The 20386-nt window shown below is 43.2% G+C and overlaps 1 protein-coding gene across 2 annotated transcripts in view; it reads left to right on the top strand.

The window, feature by feature from the left end:
* The window catches only part of PDZRN4 (PDZ domain containing ring finger 4), a 253616-nt gene that overhangs the window by 187674 nt on the left and 45556 nt on the right, over window positions 1–20386 (top strand). The window lies entirely within an intron of this gene.

Here is a 20386-nt window from a genome sequence, read left to right as displayed (position 1 = left end):
TGCCCAGGAGCTCGCGGGGCTCATTGACAGGGCTTTAAACTAGAGGTGAAGGGGGAAGGGGAACCTATCAGGCTTGCCAGCGACAGGCTAGGGGAGGATACACAATGGTTAGAGGGATGGGGGGCTAGTAGGAGCCCTCAACCTGTTACCCAGCAGCATGCGAGGGACACTGCAGCAATGTGGAAGTCTTGCGGAAGGGAGCTGGAGGCGCCTGAGGTATCAGGTGCCAACAAGAAAATACCCATGAAACACCTCAAGGGAAAAAATGGGTGCTCTGCTATGAAGGTAACGAGGCTGACAGCTCAGATGAAATGCCTCTATACAAACGCACGCAGCATGGGAAACAAACAGGAGGAGTTGGAAGCAGTCGTGCTGCTGGAAAGCTACGACCTGATTGCCATCACCGAAACTTGGTGGGATGAATCCCACGACTGGAATGTGGCTCTTGATGGCTACAGGCTGTTCAGAAGGGACAGGCGAGGAAGGAGGGGTGGGGGCGTTGCCCTTTACATCAAGAAAACACTACAGAGTGAAGAGCTGTCCCTGAAGAATAGCCACGAGCAGGTCGAAAGCTTATGGGTAAGAATCGGAGAGAGAGGCAACAAAGGGAACCTAGTGGTTGGTGTCTACTACAGGCCGCCAGATCAAGAGGAGCTGATAGACGAAGCGTTCTTCCTCCAACTCCAGGAGGCTTCGCGCTCGCAGGCTGTCGTCCTACTGGAGGACTTCACCCCGACATCGGCTGGAAAAGCAACACGGCAAGCTGTAGGCAATCCAGCAGGTTCCTAGAATGCATTGAGGACAACTTCTTAAGCCAGGTAATAAGCACACCTACCCGAGGGGATGCGATACTAGACCTGGTGGTCACCAATGCGAGTGAGCTCATTGGGGATGTCAAGATCGGAGGCAGCCTGGGCTGCAGTGACCACGCGCTGGTGGAACTAATGCTACTGAGGGAAGTGGGAATAACAAAGAGCATAGTCAGAACCCTAAATTTTAGGAGGGCAAATTTCCTGCTCTTCAAGGAGATAGTCAGAAGAACTCCCAGGGAAACGGTCCTCAGGGACAGGGGAGCAGAACAGAGCTGGCAGGTCTTTAAGGATGTATTCCACAGAGCGCAAGAGCTCTCAATCCACAAGTGTAAGAAGTCGGGCAGAGAGAGGAAGAGACCGGCATGGCTGAGGCAAGAGATGCTGGTCAAACTAAGGAAGAAGAGGGAACTGCACAGGCAGTGGAAGCAGGGACTGGCTTCCTGGGAAGAGTATAGGGAAGCTGCCCGGTTGTGTAGTGATGGGGTCAGGAAGGCCAAGGCACAGCTGGAACTGAACTTGGCAAGGGGTGCGAAAAATAACAAGAAGGGCTTCTACAGGTATGTCAGCCGGAAAAAGATGGTCAAAGAAAGCGTACCCCCGCTCATGAGCGAGACCGGCAAACTGGTAACAGCAGATGAGGAGAAAGCTGAGGTACTCAACAACTTTTTGCCTCATTCTTCACTGGCAGCCTCTCTCCTCACCCCTCCCGAGTCAATGGATGGCATGAAGGAGACCAGGAGGGTAAAATCCCTCCAGCTGTAAGCGAAGACCAGGTTCGGGACCTCCTGAGGAACCTAAACGTACAGAAGTCCATGGGACCTGATGAGATGCATCCCAGAGTCCTGAGGGAATTGGCTGATGTAGTTGCCAAGCCACTCTCCATGATATTTGAAAAGTCATGGCAGTCAGGGGAAGTCCCCAGTGACTGGAAAAAGGGAAACATTGTGCCCCTTTTCAAAAAGGGTAGAAAGGAAGACCCTGGGAACTACCGACCTGTCTGCCTCACCTCTGTGCCTGGGAAGATCATGGAACAGATCCTCCTAGAAGATATGCTAAGGCACATGGAGGCCAGGGAGGTGATTCGAGACAGCCAGCATGGCTTCACCAAGGGCAAGTCCTGCCTGACCAACCTAGTGGCTTTCTATGATGGTGTAATAACAAGAGTGGACAAGGGAAAACCAGTGGACATCATCTATCTGGATTTTTGTAAAGCCTTTGACACGGTCCCCCACAACATCCTTCTCTCTAAATTGGAGAGCCATAGATTTGATGGGTGGACTGTTCGGTGGATAAGGAATTCGTTGGATGGTCGCAGCCAAAGGGTAGTGGTCAACAGCTCAGTGTCCAGATGGAGACCAGCGATGAGTGGAGTGCCTCAGGGGTCCGTACTGGGACCGGTGCTGTTCAATATATTTATCAATGACATGGACAGCGACATCGAGTGTACCCTCAGCAAGTTTGCAGAGGACACCAAGCTGAGTGGTACGGTCGAGACACCAGAAGGACGGGATGCCATCCAGAGGGACCTGGACAAGCTGGAGAGGTGGGCCTGTGTGAAGCTCATGAGGTTCAACACGGCCAAGTGCAAGGTCCTACACCTGGGTCGGGGTAATTCCCGCTATCAACACAGGCTGGGGGATGAAAGGATCGAGAGTAGCTCTGCTGAGAGGGACTTGGGGGTACTGATAGACGAAAGGCTGGACATGAGCCGGCAATGTGCACTTGCAGCCCAGAAGGCCAACCGTGTCCTGGGCTGCATCAAGAGAAGCGTGGCCAGCAGGTCGAGAGAGGTGATTCTGCCCCTCTACTCTGCTCTGGTGAGACCTCACCTGGAGTACTGCGTTCAGCTCTGGAGCCCTCAGCACAAGAAGGACATGGATGTGTTGGAGCGGGTCCAAAGGAGGGCTACAAAAATGATCCGAGGGCTGGAGCACCTCCCCTATGAGGACAGGCTGAGAGTTGAGCTTGTTCAGCCTGGAGAAGAGAAGGCTGCGGGGAGACCTGATTGCAGCCTTTCAGTACTTAAAGGGAGCCTAATGGAAAGATGGGGACAATCTTTTTAGTAGAGACAGCAGCGACAGGATGAGGGGTAATGGTTTTAAACTAAAACAGGGTAGGTTTAGGCTGGATATGAGGAAGAAATTCTTTACAATGAGGGTGGTGAAACACTGGAACGGGTTGCCCAGAGAGGCAGTGGAGGCCCCATCCCTGGAAACATTCAAGACCAGGTTGGACAGGGCTCTGAGCAACCTGATCTAGTTAGTGGTGTCCCTGCTCGCTGCAGAGAGGTTGGACTAGATGACCTCTAGGGGTCAGCATCTACTATTTTACCTTCAGCATCACAACAGGCAGGGAAAAAGTCATAATATAGTCCAGTTTAGTGACTGTAGAAAGATGACAGGACCAAGCCAGTGATAAATGCAGATCTTGGATATTCTCAGTCCTACCTTGTCCAATTCACAACTCTGCTTCCATTTTTTGTAACATAACTTTTAAATGAAGAACCGCTCATTGTCTGAGTGCAAGAGATGGCAGAATACGTATCTCTGTCCGTAGCTCTTCCACACTTCAGGATAAATACCTCACACCTTTACAGCCTCTTTCAAACCCAGCTTATCATGATCTTTTGTGTAGATCCTCCTAAATTCACAGATAATTGGCAAGACGGTCTCTGAGGGGCTCACAGCCAACTAAGTTAGTGAAGCTGCTTTAGGAAGTCTAAGTCCTGAGAAGCCTAATATATTACAGGAAAAAAAGAAACGATTGCCCGTGCACAGCAACAGCTATGCTAAATGAAATAGCTCAGTTGTTTTCTATTTTATTTTTTCACAAAATACCCAAAGGAAATAATCCATTTTTTGGATTAACAGCCTGTAAAATATTACTCTAAAAAAATAAAACCCTCTCTGAGCTAACTTACAGCAACACAGAAGGAAGGCATCAAGAGCAGTGGAGTCTCTGCTGTGTTGTACTTGTGCAACTTGAAACCATGCTGAGTGAACGCTTTTTTTCTGCTACATAGGAAGAATAATTTCTTTCCAAGACTATAAATCAGACCTCATCCTGGGAAATATGTTTACAATACCCTTGAATCTATCTATTAATAGAGATGTTCTCCCTGGATTACCAAAAGCCATAATAAAATATATTTATAGTTTTTCAGCATTTAAAAAGTCTGTTCTCTTCCTGTCTTCACCCATTTTATTTTAATGCCTGATTTTTTTTGTCTCTAAATTCTCCAAAACTGAGGTCATGCTATTTGGTAGCTTAAAAGGATATTCACACATCATCCAAGGTGCTGAAATTTATAACCATCTCATTTCTCTAGACTCCCTGTTGTCATTGGAGAAAGGTGGCCATTTCCAGAGGGTGATTCAGCTTACTCACAGCTAGTTTACATCTCTGAGTCACCCTCTCTTCCTGTCTCTTGTCTTTTACTACAGAAGGAGCATAGTCAGTTAAATTAGATGTCTGCATTTGGTGGTCTGAGTATCTTCTCCCATGCTATATATTTCAAATTAAAGCTAACAAATTTTTTTCCTGCATAAACTATCTGAGTAGTTGTACTTGTGGAGTAGCTCCTTAAGACCTGTATATTTTAGCTTGGGTAAGTATTTGCAGCTATGCACCTAGGTAACCCTACCTACCCTCTCTGTATGGAAAATCTTTATTTCTATGTCTCTGGGTTTTTTTTTCCCATATCTCCCCAGTTTTTGTGTCTTCTGGCATTTGTAAAGAGGCAGATGTACTATTGCCTCCCCCTTCTTCTAGACTCTTGTTTTGGATTTAAGTGTGAGTGGATGAAATTGGTGTCACAGTGGGAATGTCAACACAGTCAGCAGTTGGCTGGGCCTAACTGCTGTTAGGTTGGTGGAACTGGTAACTTTCACTCATTGACCAGCAGCTGAATGGATGTATAGAAAATTAACGGTCAGAATAGGTAGCCATGGGTTTTATGTGAAAGTCAGATGATGCAAGGGAAACACAAATTTTTCTTCAGCTTGTGTCAGAGATGATTGTAGTCTGGTGAGCTGCTGAAGCATGTTATTGGCAGTATTGTGTATGAAACTGAGATGGAAGTGAATGCTGGAGATTTGCTTCTTATTCTCATGCTGCCAATGCTTTATGATACCAAAGGATGTCCCAAGAATAGTCCCTGTTGATTTTGTTATGGTGAAGCATAAGTCTGTCTATTTTTAAGGTTGAGCACAGTTAAATGGGAAACTCTTAAGGACTCTGAAGTTCAGTTTGGATTTTCCTGGGAGTTGGCATGCCTCACAGAAGATCATTTGAGCATTAGTGTCCCAAATTTGAGGTCACTTGAGGCTTCTGAGGTGTATTTTCCCAGAAAGGTAATTTTTCTTCAAACTGAAAGGTTGCATTACATCTTTTTGTGTGTTCAGGAATCAGAGCTCAGTTTTGATTGTACTGCATATGCTTCATCCACTTGATGCCCCATCTTATGTAGGACGTGTCTGCTACTTCATAGCAAAATTGAAAACAGCATAAATATTTATTCTTGCAATATGAACATAAGCCTAATGTGGGACTGCATCATAGAAGTTTAACTGCAAATGTGAGGTCTTTAGTAGTAAAGAGCGATTGCTGTCTTCCTCTTCAACCTGAAGACCTGCTTGGCTCTACTGTACACTGCCTGTGCCTTGTGTCCAGGTAGTTGCATGAAATACAACCTAAGGAGAGCAGTCATTTTATCACAGTCTTTTGAAGAAGATTTTCTTCCTTTTGGGGAGATACAAGCAGAAAGGTTCAAAAACCCCTCAGATGGGTTTGCACAGGTACGTGTTTTAAGTGGAGGAGAAGTGCAGCTCAAGAGTGAAGGGGTAGGAGAGAGGATTTGAGTGGAACACGGGCAACACGGAGGGAGAAGGCAGTTACCTGTAGGGTAAATAACCGTAATATTTTAATAAAGATGATTTCCGAAGCAAGGCTTTTCAGTGCTCCAATTTTTAGCGCAGCCCCACGAAGTAGTTATACTGGCATAACTGTGAGGCAAGGGACCCCGGTGTTGAGAGAAGTAGTAGCCAGGATGAACGGGGGGATTTGTTCAACTAGTTTAGCATGCAGGAGATGGTGGAATAAAATTAAATAGTGTACCTGTGCTTAGAATCATTGTGGGATTTGCTAGCCTTCAATTCAGCATGCACAGTGCAGATGGTGTTAAAGTACAATTTGAAGAAAAGGATGATTACACGTGGGGGAGGCAAGGGGTAAGCAGGATATAATGAATCACAGACTAAGCAGACGTAGATGGTTACAAAGGCAGGCTAACTTGATAGACTTTTTGATTAGCAAGTGCCTTATCTTGATGAAGAGTATGTGGTAGGTCCTCTTTATCTGACCTTCAGATAAACAAAAACATCTCATATGGTATTATAAGGTAAAATACTAGCTAAAGTGGAACAGAAATGGCTAGATAAGTGGTCGTAAGGAGGATATGGTGTTGACTGTGGAGGGATATCTCTCTACATGTAGTGTTAAAAAGGAAAGTGAAAGGCTAGAGAGAGGTTACTGCTGGAGCTCTGGAAGAGTTTGTCTTTGTGGTGATCTTGTTTAATACTTTTATTAGTGACCTTTGCAGAAATATCAACAAATTTCACCTGCCAATTCCTAGTGACGTGTCTAATGTCTGCTAAAATACCAATGGCTTCAGCAGGACTAGGACATTTACCTGGGAACCCCAGGGCAAGAAAGGAGGAGGGTGGGAGGGGAGAAGCCTAAATATGAAGGGAAGAAGGCGGAGGAATAGAAGAGAAAAGCTATAATGAGCCATGGTTTAGGAAAGCACAGTAATCGAAATATAATAAGGAGAAGAGAGCCAGAGATTAAGACTAGACCTGTCGTTTCGCTCATTTGCTTCACTACCAGGAGATTTCGAACACAGTTGTTGTGCCCATTTGACTGGGATAGAGGGAGCATTTCAGAAAAATAGCCTTCATCTACCCACACTAGCTACTTAACTCCAACCCTACTTAAAAGCAGGTTAGATGATATTGAACTACTTCAAATTATAGCTTCAGAAAGTGGTGTATAATTTCTTGCATTCCAAAATGTCCAGTAACCTGATGGAAAGAGTCCCTTGCAGTGTGAAAGATATGATTTCATACTCACTCGTGCTGAGTTCAGCTTTCCCAGTTTCTAAGCAAATGACTTACTTGTTAGGCTACTGTGTCAATATGCAACTGCCCCCAATCCTTACTGTCCTCATTTTTTAAGGGAAAGTCTTGTATTCCATTGATTTCCTTACTTTTAAAGAAGTCTGGCTGACTAGCCTGGGCCTGTTGTAAAAGACCTGATGGGGAAAAATGGCTGCTTAACTGCTGGGCTTTGATGGCAGCTCCAGAAGTGCCTTGAAAGTTTGCTTCTAGCCTGTTGTGCACAGTGCGTCTTTGCTTGCCCCGTAGACCACATGCATCTCCTGTCTGACAGCCCTGAGGGGCTCTGTGCCTCCTCCCACCCAAACAACACGGGGTGAAGTGAGGATACTGAGTCCCTTTTTGGTACTCATACACCTCATCTGCTGGTCACATGTGAGGCTGTCAGATGGTACAGCATTGCTCTCTCAGCTCACAGTGTCCCAAGCTGCTCCGAGTAATCCCTCTCTCGCTCGATAGAGCTGTGCGACGGACTGGATGTGATGGCTTGCCCACAGCTCATTTCCACTGACTGCGGCGGGCATCAGGGGAAGCTGGAGATTAAGCTTGCACGGCTGGGTACCTGACCTCGCTGTTTCTGGGTTTTCCTAAGGCTGAGTTTCGGAGGGGAGGTGGGGAAAAAAATGCGTGTTCTGGATGGATATAAGATAGCACTGGCTACCTTAACTGTGTTTTAGTGAGACTTTTGCACTGACAACTGAGTGTGGTGGTATTTCCATTTGGTATTAATGAAAGCGCTCGAGGCCAGTATGCAAATTCTTTCCCACAAAAATCTTCTTCTCTGAAAATCTCAATGAAGAGCAGATTTGTCTCCTGCATATGTAAATATTGAAATTTCATAGAATTCCAAACCGGCAGTCCCTTTTCTCAAACATTTTGCTTGTTGTCTAACAGAATATCAGCAATTAACTGCAAAATAGTCATAGTGAGAAACAAAACCGTGAATATTAACTTGGCAGGTTTATTTTTAAATTGTCTGCCTTAAAAGCTATCTGTGCCACTCCTGTCTGTAATCTCACCCAATATTTTCCATCTCTTGTATGAAGAGTAATCAAAGAATTTTCTTTATCCTGAGATCTTGGAGGCAGACCTGAAACACAGCAGACAAAATGGTTTATGCTTGGAACAAAGAACAATGCTACTAGGGTTGGAGACCTGCGGTCAGGTGGTTCACTCTCAGATGAGGAAGCTGGCCAAATTTCCCCAGTGGCCTGGCCTTTCTGCCACAGCTCCATGTCAGTGGCTGAGCCCAACAAGTGTCAGGACAAATTCAAATAGCAGAATTGATCACTGGGAATGATTTATGCCTGTCTGCCTCTCCTCTGGTGGGGAAGGTTTGTTTAAATTTTGCCCTGCCATTTTGAACTGGCTTCAGACATTTCTCAATTTATTGGAAGTCTCTGCTTTTCAGCTGCAGTTCTTTTCACCAATAACTTTATGCTATGACATTTTACTTGACTAGCTTGTAAAGCCAGATTACCAGGAAAGTTAAAGGAACCTGGTTTTCTTAAAGAATACATCTGTCAGCAGTAACGTGAAAGCTACTCTCAAATCCTACACAATGTGGGTTTTGAAACAGGAGCCTATTTGGTTTTAAATTTAAGGGGAAAAATACTATTTTCTCCAACTGAGCCTTTCTAAAACATAACCTTTTCAACAAGTAAGCTGGGAAGAAACCGTTGAATCCAAGCACAGCTGAGCTGTAAGAGCATCTCGAATTAGGACTTCGGTTGAAATTTGTACTTGGCTGCTGTATATCCATCCAGATGCAAGTCTACACCACTCTTCCCTGACCAGGTCTTATTCTTTAAAGTACAAATAAAGATTCTACAAGCTGTGACGTTGCAACGTTGTGTTTTGATTTCTATAAGTAGAAATTTTGTGTTTTGCCACAGCTTCTTGCCACCTGCTCAAGAGGGTTGCAGAAGTTACTGTAAATAAACACTAGAAGGCCGAAGGTATGGTTAAATGGCAAATACGACATTTTAAAGTCTGGTTGTGAGGTTTAATTAAGAAGCTCAGTTGAGAAGTGTTACCTTTCAGTGCCATTGATTTTGGTGAAATTACTTCATTTGTTCAGGAACTTTGCTTTTACAAACACTATGCTGTATAGAAAGCTATTAAAAGCATTTTTAGATAGTCAGCTGTTAATCATTCTTTTATAAGCACATATAGAACTTACATCTCCCTATATTAAATATTCCTATATATATAATTTGTATATTGCCAGCAGGAATTTATGTGCACCTAGCACTTCTCTTTTAATATGTATTGTAAAAATGAAGTGCCTTATTTCTTCTTTTGCTAGTATCTACCTTTTTCTCTTATGAAATGTCATATAAATTAAAAAAAGGAAAAGACTTTTTTAAAAGGACCTTTTTCTTGAGACAAAACAAAGGTGGCATTGCCCTTGTCTTCTATCCCACAGTGTGCCATAGTTAAAGTATTTTCATTGCTTAGGCCATAAACTTTATTTTCAAGCGTGTCGGTTTTAAATCATGTCCCCTTATCATTTGTTGTCTTAATTCTCAGCATAGATGCATAACCACTATTTTTACTCTAGCAACATCTAAAATGTCCTACTTTCTTTGGGGGTCTGTGATGCTTGGTACTGTGTAACCAAAGAGACACAGTCTTTGCGCCTAGGTGTTTTTTTCTAAATAGATAGGTATAAAGTGTGGATTGCAGTATTTTTTTCAGTGTTTTAATTAAATTGTTCATGCTGCTTTTACATAAGATAATCAAGAGGCTGTCAAATAATCTCATTACATATTAAAGGATAACTCTATTGCTCAGAACGGAAAGAATGACTCTGTTCCTGATGTTAAAAGGTCTTTTCTGCTCTGTATGCTAAACTGCACCATCTGATCTCAGTGCATGGCAATTGAGAGCAGCAAGAACTGCCCACATGCGTCCAAGGCTGGGTTTTTCTCTGAACTGTTAATACAGCCATTCTTCAAAATCTGCTTGGATTTCAGTGATATTTGTAGTATTGCAAGGCGATGGTGTGAATCATATTCATGCTGTGTATTCAGTGGCCAGTCAACTGCACAACCTTGGCTACAAGCCATGTGTTAACTCTCTGCCATATTTTTCAGCCATTTGGTCCTTAACAGCCTTGCCGTGCCTTGGAGAGCTGCAAAAGCAGCTCTAACACAGTCTTGCCGTACACACAGAACTGCCTGGAGAAAAGGAAAATGATGAGCATTGTGTGAACTTCCTCAATAATTGCCCTTTGCTAACGTTTGGAGAGCCCATTGCAGAAACAAGCCAGCTACTTCATTCTCTCCTGAAGCCAGTATGGAAAGGGCTTCATGAGCAGACTTTGTGCAGGGGAAGGTTCTCTTTGCAGGTGTTAAGTACAAAAGCTGTACAGGAGTGCAGCGGCGGCTGCTGCTGATGCTGCAGAGAGCAAACCTGAGAAGATAAAGGAAGTAAAAGGAGCAAGAGAAAGAGAAGGGAGGGAAGCCAAAGACGCAAATGGAATAAAACAGAGGAAGGAAGTGGTGAGAGAAGGCAGAGATATGGAGAGAGGAAGGAGGGAGACACTCCAGAAGAAAGAACAGACATAGAAACACTGAGACAGAAGTAGCAGTTGTAGTTGATTTTCAGTCAGGAAGGAGCTGCAGCTCTTACTACTGAAGACATGTACACAGTTGTGGTGCTGTATAAAGAAGATAGAATTAAGCTGGTCCTAATATTCACATCCCTTACCAATTTTCCTACTAAGAAGGAATGTGGCAATTAAGCTTGAATGATTAACAACTTAAAATATTGCTGTGTCAGTGCAGTAAGCCAGCACTCAGTAGAAAAATAAAGTAATCGTACATGACTAAATAGTCTTTAAAGGAGGATCGAAGTAAGAGAGAGGAGGAAACAAAAGGGAACAAACAACACATTTCATAGATCCCTTTTCTGTGCATCTACATGTAGTTTCTTTTGTGTTCATTGTGTGTAACTAAACGTGTACAAGCATGCTATCATTAATATTAGCTGTTCTCTTGATGTTCAAATAAAAATTGTTACTAAGCTTTCTGAAGAGCTGCTGAGAACTTTCTGGTACAAAAGCATCCAATGGACTTTTGAATGACAGGTAAGGCCCCGTTGCTTGCTTCATTTCGTCATATGAGTGGTTCCTCTGAATTCTCATTTCCTTCTTCTTTGAGAAAGAGATCAAGGAAGTTGCCACATGCCATGTTCCAGAGGCAGGATGAAGTGAAACTTCATTGTAACCTATTGCTGTGTCGGGCCCTATGGCTGAGTCACTGTAAATATGTGTGAGCTCGTGAGAAGTGTTTTTAAAATGTTTGGTCCTGTAAAAAGTAGAAAGGAATTTTTGCAAGTACTGTTATGCCCCCCAAAAATGGCGAATATACTCCTTCTGGAGGAAAGCCATGAAAAATAATGGAGAACAAGCGTCAAATTAGTGTCGAGGCAGCATGAGAGAAGCATGGAAGAATAATGAAAGGGGACCCTCCAAGTTTTATTTCCAGAGAGGAGCCTTTTCTATTCCTTCAAGATGGCAATTAAAACAGATACACAGTGAAAAATGTGTATTACAGTAATTCTGTTGCACGTTCATTAAAGAAAAGCAAGTGCAGATTTGGCAAAAGCAAAAGATGCTGGGGAGCTCTCTGACCTTAGCATTTGATGTGGCTGGCACCCCAGCAGGGTGTTGGGTTGGCGTAGATGTGTGGCAGCACCCGGGGCTGGCCAGGGCTTCGGTCAGGGATGGGACCAGGCTCAGCACTCTTATGTTGGGTTTAACATCACAGTGAAACACTGGCGTGTGGAGCACCCTCTTGGCTGAGGCAAAACTCTGCTTACCGGAGAGGCTGGAGGCAACATGCTGTTGGCTGCTCTTCTCTGCAGCTTTTAGGGCTGGAGTTAGTCCTCAGCCCTGGGAGAGCTCTAGCTCTTGCTGTGCTACCTTAAATTGAATTTAAAAATAAAAATTAAAACCTGCCTTGTGCTTAACTGAACTGAATTTTAATAATGTGCCAACAGCAGCAGTTTGGAGTATCTTACTGAGGAAAAGGTCACCGTACCCATAAGTTATCCTAGCATTTGATCAGTGGACTCTTCTCCAAAGAGTTTAAGTCTCATTATTCACTGCTTATAAAGTCACTTGAGATATAAAAAGTCTTTTTATAGTAATGAAAGAACTCCCACAATTAGTCAGAAGGCAGTCATCTATCTTTTTAAACTACTCCATTTGGAGGAGACCAGGAGTTTCAGCTGTCTGTACGTGGATGAATTGTTATGACAGTGATAAGTGTAACATTCCTGTGGCAATGCCAGCTGTGGCTGAGTTCATGGGAGGCTGGGGGGGGGGGGGGCGCGGTGAGGTCAGAGAGACTTTTTTTGTTAGTGAAATGTAGAATATGATTCCCTGAAACAGAGAAAAGAAACTACACGTTACTTACAGAATGCTGAAATCTGCAATTCAGACTCTTCCATTATTCTTTTGGAATTGTATTTGATTAAAGAATGTCATTAATTTGATCTCCTAAAACGTTAATGGTAACTACCTTTTGAAGTGCCTCTTCCCTGAGAAAAATACATACACTCAAAAAGAAATTGGAGAGTGAGCTTGTGGTGGAGCAGAGGCACCATGAAGTTCACGGGAGAATACAGCATTCAGTACAAGGGCTTAGAGATAAAAATTATTTGTTCTGAGCACACACACTGGCCTTTGATTGTATTTTTCCCCACCATCAAAGGGCTGCTGTATGTCTGTATGTGGCTGATCTCATGAGAGATTTATATAATGTCCTATCCACAAATAGAAGAAGTTTGCAATGATTAATGTAGTAAATGATGGTCTAATTATATCAAGAAGCAACTTTAAGTATTTTATGCATGCTACAGCTAGTTTACTCTTTATTGCCCTCAGGCAGAATCCTAATGTCATCAGAAAAACTGTTTGTCAATATTAAAAGCAATTTACATAGTAAATATACTCCAGATTGTTGCATCACCATCTGGGTTAGCAGAGCATTTCTGTGGGTACTGGGAGGTGCTGGCGAAGGGAGACCTCACGAGTGTTCAGACTGCCCAGCTGTCGCTGTGGGAGGATGACAAGTGCCGGCATTCCCACCCCACGGGAACGGGATAAGTTTGGTGAGAGGACAGCAGGAGGTCTTTGTGGAGAAGGGTTCAGGAAAGGAAAGATGGAGGGCACTGGAACTGGCAGGCGTGAGATAAAGAAGGCCTCTGGGGAGCAAAGAAGGGTCCGCGCTGAAAGGAAAAGGCAGAGTGAGAAGAGCAGACAGCCTAGGAGAGAGGAGAGAAGAGAGGGACCAGAGGTAGCAAAGCAAGGGAGAAGAATCACAGAATCACAGAATGGTAGGGGTTGGAAGGGACCTCTGTGAGTCATCTAGTCCAACCCTCCTGCCGAAGGTGAGGAGCGCTGCTCGCCTCAGCGCCCGCCATGACCTGCACCATCGAGAAGGTCCTTACAGACGCAAAGACGCTGCTGGAGTGGCTGAAGGAGCACGACACCGCGGCCGAGTCGCTTATCGACCAGTCCGCCATCCTGCACCAGTGCGTGGCTGCCATGAGAGAGGCGGGTGCGGCATGGGCAGAGAAGGGCCCGGGCGCCGCGGCTGAGCGGACCAGCCCATCCCGGCCATGGCCGCACCTGCTCCTGTCCCAGGAGAACACGCAGATCCACGACCTGCAGTGGGAGAACAGGGAACTGTGGATCTCACTGGAGGAGCACCAAGATGCGTTAGAGCTGATCGTGAGCAAATACAGAAAGAAGATTAGACTGGGAATATCAGCTGGAAGAGGATGCAAGAAAGATGGCCATAGCAACATGTCTGTCAGGCAGACTGAGGGAGTCAGAAAAGGAGAATAACAGCTGCTCAGAAATGCTTGTCTACCAACACTTGCCACTGGGCAGCTCGCTGTGAAACTAATGCGGTGATTCTTAAATTTGATTTGGTGTTTTCGTTTCGCTCACAAGCCAGGAAAATTGCAGATAACGCAAATCACGAGAATTTCAGATAATAGTACATTCTCTCTTTCAAAACTCAGGTGAACCTTTTCTGAGCTGTTGCTGTGCTTTCTGAACTGTGCTTTCCAAGCTGAGCTTTCTGAGCTATTCTGATGTTGAAGAACATCAGCACTAAAAGACTTGAAAGGATCTTTGTGAGAATTGCATTGCTCTAACACACAGTGAGGAGGTAGAGGGGGTAAGCTTTGGTTACGCAGACTGCCAAGCTTCATGTTATGAAGTGCAGGAATTCAGGTCTCATTTTGGACACAGATTAAAACTGCTAACTCAGTAGTGCTTTTAAACTTCATGGAGTGGGCATAGTTATTCTGGAGGTTTGAATTACAACATCCAAGTGTTTTTTTCTGAAATATGTGCCAAGATAGAGGGCCCAGTTCCACAAAGAGACTTTAGGCATGGAAATGTCAGGTGTCTCCCAGGGTGGACTTTTCCATATGCCGTTAGAGGAGATTGAAATGCTCAAAGGCATTTGTGGTGAATGATGGTTGTGCCTAACCCAGCCAGCTGGAAGCAAGCTATTAGGTGTGTGTCTGAAACACAATCCTTTTTCCTGTACTCAATACCTTAAATGTAATTTGGCACTCAATAAATTTGGGATTTAAAAATGAAATCTGCTTCTAAAGAGGGGATGGAGTATCTTCAGTGATTTCTTTGCTTGCAATGGGCTTGACTTTTCTTTCAAAACATGGAGCATTGTTCCGGATACAAAGTTTTGGGAGACACTTCTTGTAGCAGGAGTTTTGTTTTAGTTAGAGATGACTGGATAGAAAAGGCGAAGTCATGGAGAAAAAGATAGTAAACTAGAGTCTGCATTTGTTGGAGACCCAAAGTTGTGCAAGCACTTCTGTATTAGCTACATTGCTCACTTGTTTGCTGTTGTGTTGAGAACTATTTCTTCATTCCCTGTACATCTACCTAGGGCACTTTTTCCAATCCAGTTTAAAAATCCTTTGAATTCCCTAGAATAGCTCATTAGGCAAAACTTCCAGGCAGTGTCCAGCTCTTTATTGGCTTCTTTTGGGGATGTGACATGGCCTTCCTAGAGAGGAGCTGCAGCTGTCAGACCTGCCCACAGATGCACTGCTTGTGGTGGACAACTCTGACACAATGAAGCATGGGTTGTCTCCCTCTGGAAGGATGCTTTACAGAGTGTACATATGTATATTTCTATGTTTTCCCACTTTTGTAGCATTTATTTTGTCTTGCTTAGGTGAAGGCTTAGTCATAGGCTTTTCAGCCACATAGCTTCCTGCCAAATACTGGGAAATGGAAGTGGTGCTGGTTACACGTAGTAAGATGTGCAGAAGGCTGCAGTACTGGGCATTGCCTGGGTCTATTCAGTATTGTCAAACCAGCTACATGAACTATCAAACAGGGAAAGCCTCAGCTCTACAGGTAATGGAGATGCAAGTCTCGTTACAAGCCTGTGGTTCAGCCTGAGGGAAGCAGCCAGCACCTGCGTGTTCAGCTGCTAGTGTAGCTTTTAGGAGGGATGACAAGACTTGGCAGTCAGGGCAACAAAGGATCAAAAGGGAACAGGCATCGCTTAACTCATCTGGCTAAGGAAGAGGAAATGTCATTAACCAGCATAATAAAAGTTGTCCCTTACTGAACTTGCCTGAACCCTGACTGAGACAGTGGTATTGGGTAATGGCTGAATTTTCTACCTTTCAGATTAACTTGCTCAAGAAATGCAGCTTAGTACTGAACTGTAACCTAAAAGGTCGGCGTGTCGAATTCTCTTTCCATAGATGAGCTATCATATTTGCGTTAGCAGAACAGTTGTAGTGTGCCGTCCAGCACACATGTTGCTGCTAGCTCACATGTCCTGTGCCTCCCTGTCCTGCCTGGAGAGGTTCACGGCTTGGGGCCCTCACCAGTGGAAGTTCTCTAGAGTCTGTATGTGCTAAAAACTGTAAGCCTGGGAGAAAGGTGGTGTGTTTTTGTTTCTTTTCTGTGGCTTGCAGTTTGGGAGGGCTCAAATTCCTGCTCTAAAGAAAAACTGGTCAAACTAAGGGACAGTGTTTGATCCTTCGAGCCAGTTTGCCATCCAAGAATGCACCCAAGGTGTGGTAGCCTGGATATATTTAGGACGAGGGATTGGAGGTGAAGAAACTGCTGTGACAAGAGCAGATTTAGCACCTGTCAGGTCAGAGGCATCTTCTGCACGGGTGTTGAAATCTCCTAGGTCGGTGAGCCTTGTGTGAACTCCATCATCATGTCAGACAGCATCTTTGTCATTTCGCTGGGAAACCCTTATGTCTGGATGTCTCTGCTCTAGCGGAATGCTTCGGTTATTCTGCCCTTTGCCTTTACTGATTAAACAGATGGTCTCCAAGGATTTTACTTCAGCAGAGCTGATCTTAAATTTTAACTTGCAAATGCCAGGTATTTGCTGAGGATAGGAGGTTATCTCATGAGCTGCTAATGTAACACCTTTGATGATGGTTGCATTCACAAGATTCCACATCTTTTTTCCTTTTTTTCCTTTTTTCCATTTTCTCTTAATATGGGGGAAGTAAAGACTAAAGGAAACATATCAACATTTCTGGCCCTCTTGGTTCAGAACTTCTGGCCAGTGTTAAAAGAAAATACCAAGAGCAGAAAAGCATCAGAAGACAAGTATATTCCATTTCTCAGTCATAGGCACTTAAATCCTGGAAGCAGTCTTCATAGAAGGACTGATTTTCCTTTTTTTTTTTTTTCTTTAGTACTCAAAGCATGAGGATAACCTAACAAGCATTTGCCTTCATTTTTTTATAGTCATGTTTTGTTGTTAGTCCTGTCCCTCCTTCCTTCTCTGCTGTCCACCTCTGTGTGAGTGGGAATAAGCCTATGTACAGTGGTGCTGCCAATGGAAGTGGCAGTTGGCCAATGTCAGTTGATTTGTGCATGAAGGACAAAGCCCGTATGCTTCTTTATTTTCTGACACTGATGGAGTTTTGCATGTAGCTGGATTTATAGCGAGAATCCAAAGGGGATGGCCAGGATCCAGGCAGTGGCCACCAGTCGCTCTGGGGGAGATGCTGACAAGTGGCCCAGACTTTGCAGTGTGTCCAAAAGCAGGAGGAGAGCGTTCATTAAACAGAAGCTTAATCAAACAGGGCAGGAGGATGGTTTACATGAGAAAAGATATATTCTTTACTTAACATTCACAACTTGCTTGTGGATTAATTAGCCCATCTGCTACAACAAATGTATTCCCATGTCTTTGTGTTGACTGTTAAAAGTGACTGATTTCTCTATCCACTTAAAATAGTACCCTGGATTCCACTGAAAGTAACCTTTCCGAGGCAAGGAATTTATTTAATCATCTACTAAGAACATGTAAGTGGCTTGCTGTATATAAGTGCTCAGCTGTCTATGGCTCCCAGGGTAACTATGTGTGAGTGTTAAGTTGGGGAATAATGCAGGAAGCAGAAAACCCTTAAAGAAGCTGCATGAAGAGAGCTTCCAACCCCATCTGTAGTATTGGCTTTAGGTTTTAAAATAAATTCTTTCTTCACAGCCCCAAGTGGGCAGGACAGCTGCCAGCATAGAGTAATTCAGCTATAGATTTTCCTCTGAGAAAGGCGGCATTCATAAATCAGGTGACCTTTATGCAGATTGACAAAATGTGTCGATGAACTTCAAGTGACAGTTTAAACAAGTATTGGGTATCCGAAGTTCTTCTATTTCATAAGAAACCAGCATAAAGGATGGAACGGTTTTAAAGTCTTTAAATGAAATAGGCATTTAAATGAAAATAGAGGTCAGCCATAGGTTCCCAGGATAAATGAAAATGTGTATCTTTTGTGATTTTTCACACTCATGTGATTTAAAAATATTACTATTCTTTAGAAATTAAATTTGCATGTAAATGGCATTGTTGTGTAGTTGTGTATATTTCCTCAGAATAAGCAGTAAGTATTGACTGATGTCAATAAACAGAGATTCTGGTTTTCAAAAAAAATCTAATATATTTTGTACGCTATCCAAATATCTTTTTGCTTCGCTGATGTTGATCTGTGATTAAATGGTCAGCTTGTGCCAAAAACCATGTGTTTCAGCTGGAATACAGAAGGATTGTGTGTTTTATACTTGAATAGGAGAAAAAATCGATACAGTGTTATGTGGTATTTATTCCCAAGTGTTTGCCTTTAGAAGAAACACCACATAGTCATCCGAAACTTAAAAAGTGTTAAAAGGATTTTGGGAGGCAGGAAAGTAATTTTTTCGGTTCCTTGGGCCTTAGGAATGAGAGTTACTCGGAGGGCCTAGAAGATGCTCGTTACAAAAACTGCAGAAACTGTGGAAAATTGTGTTCTTGATAGCATCTGAGTTAGAAGCGAGAATGAAGCAGTCTGGAACTGAAGAGTGACTAGAAGATCCAGGCTTGAAGCTTTATCTGTAATTGCGTCTATTAGACGGGATTGAGCCTGAACACCCTGACAGTATAACTTGTGCTATCAGAGAAGACTTGCAGAAGCTCACTCCTTGGGGAAATTTCTTTTATTTTCTTATAACTTGTTCTTTGACTGTTCTCGCCCTTCCTCTTGTAAGCCACTGATATTTTTCTATGTAACTTAGATTAACGTAACCCAAGGTTATAATCTTATGGATGATAATTTTAACAGTAAAATTGTGACATAAAATCGTAACATTTTTGGCTTCAGTCATCAGAGAAACCATACATATGCATTAAACTTAGGTGACCAAGCTATCTGCTGTTCATATTATTTGCTCATAATCTCGACTGCAGTGGTACATTACTTCTGGGGATCCCAGGCATTCAGCAGCACAGGGAGTTTTGAGCTTTTTTATGTATAGAAATCTGTTCAGATGATTTCTAGCCTTCTCATCACCACATGCAGAATCAGAGCTAGTTAGAAAGATCAGTTGACTTTTACATTGGTGACTACACAACGGTGTGGTTATTTTGCATATCCTCACGAGTAACGTGGCTGAGAAAGTGCTGCTTCTTTAGACATTGTGCCAGAGGAAAGCTGGTTCTACCTTGTACTCAAGCACATACTCTGGAAGTGTATTGAGTTGATATATACATGTGATTAATGGTCAACGGTATCATAGCCATCCACATAAATAAATGGGACTGTGGTTACACGTGTTGCCTTACACATGACATTTTTATATGCCTTACACATGACATTTTTATTTGAAGATACTTCTCCTAACAGGCTTAAAAATGTTACTGATCGCTGCTGAATGCTCTTTTGAGTTTGCAGGTGTTGTTCTTGTTCTCACGTTTTTCCTTTTTGACAAGAAAGTTCCAAGAATTTGTTGAATGAAAGAGTGATGTGGCAACAAAATTTTGGTTTCAATCAGTGTTTGCAGGCACTGGGGAAAAGTTAGTTATTGGGTCTGTCTCATTTCTGAGGTGGGTTTATACTTAGTTCATTAAGCAGAAGTTTTATAACTTCATTGTCTATACAGCAAAGTTAATTTGAGCGTGAACTTGCAGTCGAATCCTATTTCTCATTTGCTGCCAGAGTAGAGATTTTCCCAGGCATATAAATTTTAGTCAGGTTTTGGTACCCTTCAGATACTCCCATTTCTTACTAGAAAAACCTTGCCTTTCTACCCCAGCACAAGATCATCTCATCTCCACAGTAGCTCACAACAGTTAGGTCCCATGCAGCAGTCAATGGCAGTCCCATTGGTCTGGAAACAGCAGAATAGTATTTTCTGTGTAAGGATGTAGCACAGCCGCTGCTTCCAAGGGCTACTGACTGACATTTTAAAATTAGTCCTCACATTTTGTAGTGGGCTGATACTTGGGAATTTTGCCCCAAACACCTGAATTCATACAAATTTAGCATCATCCAGCCTTGCACTTGCCTTTTTTAATACCCTAGGACTTCATCTAGACTGGAAGGAATTTGCTGCTTTGCTTGCAGCAGGGAGAGACCTTGCCACAGTCTTTTAGTTTTGCCAAGCTATGCTGCATTTGCAGCATAATTTTCTCTGATTTATTATTCGTCTGTTGGTACCAAATTATTTCTTCAGTTTGTTTGATTTAGATTTCTCTTTCCTTAAAAGAGCAGCAGCTGACTGTGTTAGTCAAATCTTCCCATCTTTGTTCTTAATGATTGTACAATGGCCATAGCAGATAAGTGACAAAACATTGAAAATTGGCCTTGCTTCTTTTTAGACATCAGAAGCATGTTTATTGACATCTGCATTAATAACAATGCTATGCCAGAAATCCTTTAAAACAGTTGCATGCCACAGAAAATGCTGAAATTGAAAATTAAAGGCCCCCCTCCTTTTTAATTTGTGTTTTATGAGGTCAATAAAATAGCATGAGAGAAATAATTTTAGATGTCCTTTTTAAATGCTGTAATTTCTTTGCTGTGTTCAGATTCCATTGAGGCAGTTAC

This window comes from Opisthocomus hoazin, chromosome 8 (assembly GCF_030867145.1).
Source record: "Opisthocomus hoazin isolate bOpiHoa1 chromosome 8, bOpiHoa1.hap1, whole genome shotgun sequence".
Taxonomy (NCBI): Eukaryota; Metazoa; Chordata; class Aves; order Opisthocomiformes; family Opisthocomidae; genus Opisthocomus; species Opisthocomus hoazin.
Note: the sequence above shows the minus strand (reverse complement) of the source record. Positions and strands in the feature narration are given on the sequence as shown.